This window comes from Oratosquilla oratoria, chromosome 3, assembly GCF_046742065.1.
Source record: "Oratosquilla oratoria isolate Oo_2021 chromosome 3, ASM4674206v1, whole genome shotgun sequence".
In the NCBI taxonomy this organism is placed as follows: Eukaryota; Metazoa; Arthropoda; class Malacostraca; order Stomatopoda; family Squillidae; genus Oratosquilla; species Oratosquilla oratoria.
Genome location: NC_134779.1, coordinates 27,831,014 through 27,841,013, shown reverse-complemented (window position 1 = coordinate 27,841,013; position 10,000 = coordinate 27,831,014). Strand labels below are relative to the sequence as shown.

General features: G+C 39.8%; 1 protein-coding gene across 3 annotated transcripts in view; it reads right to left on the bottom strand.

The window, feature by feature from the left end:
• LOC143021022 (neurotensin receptor type 1-like) overlaps positions 1-10,000 on the bottom strand; it is a 361,946-nt gene that overhangs the window by 7,264 nt on the left and 344,682 nt on the right. For 2 of the 3 annotated variants that reach the window (XR_012965965.1, XR_012965966.1), the window contains one exon: positions 4,648-4,803. The exons of the other annotated variant lie outside the window; for it this stretch is intronic. The gene's annotated coding sequence lies outside the window, so the exon portion shown is untranslated. The remainder of the gene's footprint in view (positions 1-4,647; positions 4,804-10,000) is intronic. 3 annotated transcript variants of the gene reach the window in all.

Here is a 10,000-nt window from a genome sequence, read left to right as displayed (position 1 = left end):
AAAGCCTGATCGAGTGATCAAATCTTCTATGATTTATCGTATGCTCATCCATCAATTTCAAGTTCCACTTCTACTATCACTCACCTGCTTTACTTTTGTAACTTTTTTTTGTTTCCTAATTTATAGTTCACTGATGGCCATTTAAAAAAAAAATCCCTTATATTTTATGTTTTACTATAATGAAATTATTTTTTGTTAATTGCTCCATTTATGTAACTTCTTGTTACTTCGTAGTACCTTTCATCAATCACTGTCTTCATGATTTTTACATTGTCAGCAAATAGATTACTACAGCTGTTTACTCCATCCATAATACTCTCGACATAAATCAAAAAGATAAATGGTGCCAGCACCAAGCACTGTGGGACTCTAATCCTCACTTTCCTCCATTTTGATATTTGTTCTTTACCACCGTCCCCATGAATCTCACAGATGAGAAGAAAATTATAAATTTTGAATCACGTGATCTTCTTCTAAATCCATATTATCTGCTAAAATCTTGTACCAAGTACTTTGTCAATGTCTCAAAATGTCCTCATATTTTAGCTGTCATACTAAACAAAGACACTGGTCTGTTAATTCAATGACAATATTTTCTCGTCAGGAGATTGGTACCACGTTAACCTTTCTCCAATCTCTCAGCGCTTTCATTGGATGCTATAGTGAATGAGAAAGAAAATGAGAGGGTAGGGGGTAGAAGGCAGAGAGAGAAAGAACGGGAATGATGAAATTCCTTCACGTAGAGAAGATATTGGACGAGAGGACAGAGATAGAAAACATATTCTATGACAAATGAGTCACGAAGAAAAAATAAATAAAGGTAAAAAAAAGGTCAGCTTGAATTACGGGCAGCGGGTCCAGGAGACAAAAGGTCTGTGGCGACAGAAAAGTGACAAAAAAAAAAAAAAAAAAAAGAATGTAGAGGACTCATCTACTGGCGACAGAATGGGGAGTGAATTTTAAATTGTAATAAAGTAAAAGGGGAGAATGAAAGCACGGGGGACGGTATTGGAGAAGTGGAGGACAAAGGAATGACTTGTGGAGGGAGGCACAGTACATTGATAAAAGTTGGTGGCAATATGCCGAGCTAAGGACGAAAAAGGAAACTTTCCCTCGTGTGATAGACGTATATCAGGTATCCTGACCAATGGTACATATCCGCGAATGATTCCAGTACCCATCACTGATCTCTAATTGGCCTGGAAATCTAAGCATACAGAACAAAAGCACTTTTTAAAAAGTTTCTGAATTGGAAAGAATAAAAACTATCCTTTTGATGGTAGACGTGTATCAAGTAGCCTGACCTATGAAACATATTCACGTTCTGTTCTACCACCCATCAGTGATTTCTGATTCCCCTGGAAATCTGATACACAGAAAAAAACAAAAACAAAAAACAAAACAGATAAAATAATATAAGATAAAATAAAATAAAATAAAATAAAATAAAATAAAATGAAATATAGAAAAATAAAATAGAATATATTAAAATAAAAATAAAAAATAAAATAGAATACATACATACATATACCAAGGCTTTTTCCCCCTTCCAAGGGAGGTAGCCAAAAAGGGAAAGGCATAAAAACACTCCCACCCATTTCATCCCTAAATACACTCCACACCCCTCCCACCCTCCCTCTCATCTGAGCACCTCCTGGATGACGGGTCATCCCTGCACCCTGCCCACCCCCATAGAATAAAATAAAATATGATAAAATAAAATAAAATAAAATAAAATAAAATAGAATAAAATAGAATAAAATAAAATAAAATAAAATAGAAAATAAAATGAAATAAAGTAAAATAAAATAGAATAAAAAAAAAAAATAAACAAATAAAATAATAAATAAATAAATAAAAACACCTTTTAAAAACTTTCTGAATTGGAAAGAATGAAAGAAAGTGCCATAGAGGGATACTCTATCGCGGTTTGTCTTACCTCTGCAATCAAACTCCACCCTTTAGATAAACACCGCCACCTGATTGGTGTTACGATTTCTGTCTCACAAATATTATCTTCAAAAATAAAAGTCCGCAGAAACTAAAACACTTGATTAACATCTTCGGTCACCCAAACGCTTTTCAAAACTGAATAAAATCGTCTTGCGTTAGACAGAGAAAAATCTTTCAAGTGTGACATCAGTCGAGGACATTCTGCGTCCCATCAAGATGGCTTCTTCAAGATCAATTTTCAACTCTGTAGTGTCAACAAGCTCCTCTGAATTGAATAAGATCTTTTGACGTTAAAACAGAATTCTTAAAAACAGGAGAAATCTAGCACATACGCCCTTTTAGAACCAACAGGAAGGTGGGGAGTTCAGATATGACGGGCAGACTGGTACGATTGGGGTGAAATATTATGACTGTCTACAGCCACGCCATCCAACAGACCCTCATCCCATGATGACGTCATGGATATGAACAATGGTGCTGAATTTGAGTGTTTTGGTCCACTTTCTCTGGCATCAATTACCATCAGAATGAGTGTAACGTGACAGAATATAAGATATATTATCTTTTCAGGTCAGAATTGGGTTGGCCCTCTTTTGATGGGAAAAGATAGATAGACAGATAGATAAATAGACAGATAGATAGATAGATAGATAGATAGATAGATAGATAGATAGATAGATAGATAGATAGATAGATAGATAGATAGATAGACAGATAGATAGATAGATAGATAGAGAGAGAGAGAGAGAGAGAGAGAGAGAGAGAGAGAGAGAGAGAGAGAGAGAGAGAGAGAGAGAGAGGAGAGAGAGAGATAGAGAGAGAGAGAGAGAGAGAGAGAGAGAGATAGAGAGAGAGAGAGAGAGAGAGAGAGAGAGAGAGAGAGAGAGAGAGAGAGAGAGAGAGAGAGAGAGAGAGAGGAGAGAGAGAGAGAGAGGAGAGAGAGAGAGAGAGAGAGAGAGAGAGAGAGAGAGAGAGAGAGAGAGAGAGAGAGAGAGAGAGAGAGAGACTGTGACTGAAAAAATAAATGAAATAATGAATAAATAAACACATGGACGACAAATAGAAGAATAAAGAAAGAAAAACAAAACAAAGAACAAAATATTGAAAAGATCGAAAGAATAACAGAACGAATAAACGAACAAACGAATAAATTTGAATGAATCTAGTCTGAACCCTTTCCCTCAAAGAAATTGGGGTGAGTGGAGGGTGGAGGGTGGAGCGTGGTGGAGGGTGGAGCGTGGTGGATGGAGGATGGTGGATAGAGGGTGATGGATGGATGGTGGTGGATGGAGGGGTGGAGGGTGGAGGATGGTGGATGGAGGGTAGTGGCGGAAGGAGTGTGGTGGATGAAGGGTGGTGGATGAAGGGTGGTGGATGAAGGGTGGTGTATGGAGGATGGTGGATAGAGGGTGGGGTGGAGGGTGGGGTGGAGGGTGGTGGATGGAGGGTGGTGGATGGATGAAGGATAGATGGAGGGTGATGGACGGAGGGTGATGGGTGGAGGGTGGAGGGTGGTGGAAGGAGGGTGGTGGATGGAGAAGATGGATAGAGGGTGGTGGATGGAGGAGGTGGATAGAGGAGGTGGATGGAGTGTGGTGGATGGAGGGTGGTGGATGGAGGTTGGTGGATGGATGGAGGTTGGTAGATGAAGGGTGGTGGATAGATGGAGTGTGGTGGATGAAAAGTGGTGGTGTGGATGAGGTTATTGACCGTGATGTGAATGTGGTTGGGATATAGGGTGGAGGGGTCAACGGTCATCATTCTGGGAGACCCTTGTGACCTCGTTTCCCGCTGACTAAGCTGATTTTGTCAGGTCATTCGTAGCTTCCTCGTGCCATCCTCCTCTCGTTCCTTCCCCTGTCACGACACACCATTATAGATGACCAGCTCGACTTCGGATGTGATTTTGGAGTATATCAGTAAGCGTGGAGTCTACTTGATCTTGTATCTATTGGAGGTGTCTTTTCTAGTTTAATAGCATTGCCAGACGACAGATAGAATAAGATAACTAGGTCGCTCTTGGTATATAAAGGGTCACTCAAGATGGTTATCAATCGTTCAGTCGCTAGAGGGGATGGTAGGAAGGAGGAAGAAGGGAGGAAGAGAAGTAAGAAGAAGGCGGGAAGGAGGAAGAGAAAAGGAGAAATAAGAAAGAAGAGGAATAGATCAATCGCCGATTGTCGCCTTTCGCATAGGAGATATAGGGGGAGATAGACGCAACTGGAAGAGATTTGGTTTCTATTTCATTCAGTGACATTAACAGGTCATATTATAATTAAGAAACTCAAGTTAATTGTTTCTACAAGAAGATGGTAACTCTACAGATGAAATAAACCATCTGGCGATAGCGAGTAAAATTACTTAATTTTTGTGAGGTTGCATTAAAAGGTAACTTAGTAGTGTCTAGCTTTACTACAGATTAAAATTGTATGAGGCCACGAGAAGAAAGGGTCGCCATATAAACGAAACGGCCCTTTTGTGAATGTACTGTGCCTTGCTGCATTGCTTCTGACCCGAGGAGCTAAGACGAGGGGGACACAAATGGGTGGTGGACGGGAGTAAAATGGGGTGGAGTGGGTGCCTGCTTTGGCAGGCTACCCCTCTTATAAGGGGGAAGAGGTACTTTATGCGAGGATATACTGTTTATAGATAGATGGAATTGTATCCTGACGTTTTGGATTATGATTGACGTACCGTGTCTGACGGAATGATGAGCGGCTGCAGTTATGTCGAGTCGACGAGTGAGAGGGATAAACACAAGATAGAGAGGGCTACAGGGAGTTGCTGGATGAACAGGGGAGTGAACCAAACAGATGATGATCGCCGTAGAAGCTGAAGGATTACCATTACCTGCAAGTATGAGGAAGCGTTAGTAGTTAGTCACCATAAGACACATTAGGCTTAGATAGTTCGATCCCCTGTGACTACTGTGTGATAGGTTATAATTTTGACTATCCGAGCATACTGGAAAGAGGTGCTAAGTCCTCATTAATAAAAGATAAAAAATAAAATAAAAAAGAATCAAACTAAAATAAATCATCACCATTCTCGTCATTCACGTCCCTCACATATTCCAGTCTTCTCTCTTTCTCTCTTTTCGTTCCTTGTGCCTCTATTATTTGTATTTCTAGAAGGGGCAGTTTTGGATTTGTTGAGTCTTTTTAAGTGCCGTGGATTCCATACAAATGCACGTGCCATCTCAAGAACGGCACGTGAAGAAACACGTGGTAAATGAATACAACACCGCTGCTACATGACCAACGTTTAACAAAATCACTTGGATCATTCACAAATCTTACCTCTCTCATTGCCTAATAATGGTCTCATCTGTAAGCATATATTTCCAAGGGAAAATACATCCATCAACACAGAACCCAAACCAGCAACCATATTCCCAAACTGTCGATGAGATCACACAATTTATTGAAATATAACTAAAAAGCCATCTATATTATTACTACCTTCGGTTACTTAAGATAGTGGATCACAACACATGTAAGGCGCCCCATCCCAAATCATACATCATATATCAACATATTGGAAATAAACTCTTCTGCTGGAATTCGACCCCTTGCCTGAGCGGCTTGCGTCTTTACAAGACAAGGACCGTATCCACTACTCCATCCTGACCCTACAAACAGCAGAAGAGTTTATTTCCAATTGTCAATTAACACAAACATCAACATATTGCATCATCCAGTTGCAACGTTTTCATCAATGAAAATTACCAAGGGCGTTCGAAACAAGTTTAGGAGAAGTATATAAGATTGATATTATGGATTCCTTTTCGAACGCCTATTCAGAATTAGGTATGTCCATGTGTCTATATATGAAGGTATACATATATATGTATTACATACACACACACACATACACACACACCCCCACACACACCCCACACACACACAAACAAACACACGCACACACACGTACACACACATACACAAACACACGCACGCACATATATATACACACATACTCACATACTCACATACACACACACACACACACACACACACACACACACACACACACACACACACACACACACACACACACACACACACACACACACACACACACACATATATATATATATATATATATATATATATATATTATATGTATATATATATATATATATATATGTATATATATCTATATATATGTATATATATATGTATGTATATATATATATATATATTTAATGACAGATGAGTTTTTTGGGTGGTGGAATAAGTACAACGAAGATGCTCTCGGAATAGGATATACTCTTACGTTACGACCACTTTGGTCTTCTTCAGAGAGTTGTCTACAGAAGGTTTTACATGTCACATTTTATATAATGCCTGAGGGGCCTCTCGGTCAGGTCACAGCGTCCGGGCGGTGAGCATTTGTCCGGTGTCTCAGCGAGTCTAACATGAGGACACTTACCACCTTCGATAAGCAGATAAATCCCTCTCTTCCATTAGTGTTTTCTTTGACGTTTATATATACATCTTCAATCGTTTTTCTTGTCTTCTTTTCATGACCCTTTCTGAGGACTTTGGCCTCTTTCCAATGGGGAAAGTGCCTTGCCAATTTATTCCGACGTTTCTTCCAATAATGGTTCATGGACTCCAGCTATTTACGAATACACACACACACACACACACACACACACATACATACACACACACACACACACACACACACACATATACACATATACACATATACACATATACATATATACATATATACATATATACATATATATATACATATACATATATACATATACATATATACATATATATATATATATATATATACATATATATATATACACTCTAGTTGAAATAAATTGCGCTAGTGACTTTCAAAATATTGAGGGTGGTATACTTTAACTTAATGAATACCTTTCTATTGCTAGCAGAAAGTGTCTGGATGTAGCTATTCACTTAGCCAACAGCAGGAGGACAAAGGTACCCAAAGGTAGCCAAGGGCGAGGAGGGATTTGGCGCCGCATTAGACAGTAAAGAATATATATGGTAAGCCATTAAATCAAATTTGATGGAGTCTTGAATCAATACAGGACTTAAAAGCAGCTTATTAGAGCTTTCATGAAGGTGAATAAGGAAAATTATGTCAGAGAAATCACTAAACATAGAATACAACTAGTCAAGTCTCCTTACTTAGCCCTAAAAAAATTGCTTTGAATTTGTGATCTAAGTGAGCACAAAAATAAAAAATAAATAATAGAATAAAATAGATAGATAAAACTCTGATAGGTAGCTAGTGTCAGAAATTGGAGGTTTTGGTTCTTTTGCTGAATACTTTGATCTTTTCCCTATGGATGACATTCCGAGCTGTTGTCAATCCACCAATGGATGAAACTCTCTCCTAGCTGAGGAAGATTAAGAAGGCTGTAAGTTGAAGCAAGGAGAGTTGACTAGCATCTGCAACGTCAACGCGGACTTCCTGAAAGCCGATGTAGAAAGTCTTGGATTGTTTGTAGTTCTGTCTGCTGTTTGGCAGTCTATCTTTACTTCTGACTGGAAAAAGGATTTGGTTGTTTCTGACAGGATGAGGGAAGAGACCGGCAGAATTGTAACAGCTACCTTAGTATTACATCGTTGAGCTTACCAGGCAAAGTGCTGTACCATTTGTTGTTGGTATAGGTTTGTCCATACCTGCTAAAAAGTCAGAGACTTAAGCAAGCTGGGATCACGCCTGGTAACCAAACATTTGATTAGATGCCAGCACTTCGTGGTCCTTTGAAACGCCGACCTGACTCAAAAAAGGGGTCTCTTGCAGCTAATGTTGATTTCAAGAAGGAGTTTGTCTCTTTTGCGGATCTTTAGGATTCCTGTGAGTATTAGTGACTTATTACACTATGGGAAAAAGAGTGTTATGAAGTATGCTGGAATCGTGTCCGGCTTCATTCCAGTTCTTTTAGGAGTGGTAGGACAAGGACACGTCGTTGCCATACGACTTTCCAGTTTCTGTATAGATTGGGTCTTGGATTGAATTGTCAAACAATGTAATTGAGGAGCATCTATTGGCAACACTAAGGTCACTGAGCTTGTCTCTGCCGGTGATGCTGTATTTCTGCGGAGTCGCTGGAAGTCCTGGTTGCAGCTTTCAAATCATTGCACGGGGAGGTTAAACAATTTGGGCTCCTGATCATTTGGACCAGGCTTTTGGGGCTCTACCGGATAACAATTTAGTTTTCCTGTGTAACCTTCACTAACCATCACCAACCATGCACGTGGTTCACACACACACATGCGAGATGGTACTCGTCTTTGGCAAGATCCCCAATCTTGCAGACCTCACCAATTTCTCAATTCCAAAACAGCTTGACTCAATAATGCAACGTAAGACAAAACACGGTGCCCCCGCAGTGCCACCAACACGAGATGCCAAATGTCACCAGACAGACTCATTGAACCTTTTCTCATACCTAGCCCAATTACATTACCGTAACTTAATATATATATACACCATTTCTATCCACGCCCACCAACCATATAACCAACCCCTATACAACGGAACTAACACCCATACCCATATACTATCCCTAACACATCTCCCTTACCTCTCGCCTTAATAACAAAACGGCTACGCCCTTTGGAGATAGGACTGCCAAGGTCACCGACCGGGCATAGGGCTGTCCATGGCAAGGACCTGACCATGGGACTATCTAGGTCAAGTACCAGGCAGGAGGACTGACGAAGTCACCGACCCGGCATAGAGCTGCCTAGGTCAAGTACCTGACAGAAGGCCTATCTAGGTGGGAAACCTTACCTCACCTGACATCCTAAGCTGTAATATCTAGATCACATTTTTGATAAAACCAGAAAACACCATCAAGGTATTTCTCGCCCGCATTAAGTCCCCCTCTTATGTAACACCCCAATACACCCGTGCATGTGATGAAAACACTGAGGTCTTGTAAATCTTGATTCACATTTGTATTGTAATGTATAACAGAGATGGGTTATGTCAAGAGGTCCTTCGAAGAATCAGTATTATCCTCGGGTGTTATGGGTTCGTTTGACCAGATATGGCATTGTCAGTATTTATAGAGGAGTGAGATTCAAATCTTCAAATCACATATGCCCCTGTCTTGCTGTTTGGCTGTGAGACATGGACATTGAATATTGACTTGAAGAACGTTTCGACAACTTTCGTACAAAGTGACTTGAAAGAATCGTGGATTGTTGCTGGAGTGACTATATATCAATACAAAGAAGAATGGCCAAAATGATACATGGGCTCAGAAATTTACATTACGAGGAGAGGCTTAGGCACCTTAACTTACACTTTCTGGAAAAACACAGAATGCGGGGTGATCTAATATAGGTGTTTAAGTGGATCAAAGGCTTTACAGCGGTGATGCAAATAAGGTGATCATATTAAGACAACAGGGCAGGACTCGCAGTAATGGATTTAAAGTGGACAAATTGGAACACACTTAATAACCGTGGAATGAGCACTAAAACTATCAGTTATCTTAAGAAACGGTTAGACAACTTTATGGATGGGGATGACGGGTAGTAATGAACATGGAACTGCCTAATGTAGGCCTCATGTTCTTATGTTCTTATGTTCCAAGAGACTCAGTCTAGGCCTGCTACCATTATAATTTATGAGCATCATCTCTAATTATATAGACATACAGCACGGTTTCCTGATGTGTAACTTACACTCGGTGTTGTCTCCAAAAGAAAAATTCCTCAGCAGAGATGTCCCTATTGCACGAACGCACACACACACACACACACACACACACACACACACACACACACACACACACACACACACACACACACACACACACACACACACACACACACACACACACACACGTTTTTAGATATTTGCACTTACCGAGAATCACTTTCAAGCTCCATTCGCCATATAGTATTTTATCTTATTTTATGGTTACAGTACATATGTGTTATCAAATGCATAAATACGCTTCGCTCCGCTTTTAATTGAATACTGAATGATTAATTGCAAACGACAGATAAATATCACAAATTATTAGTTTAGCCCT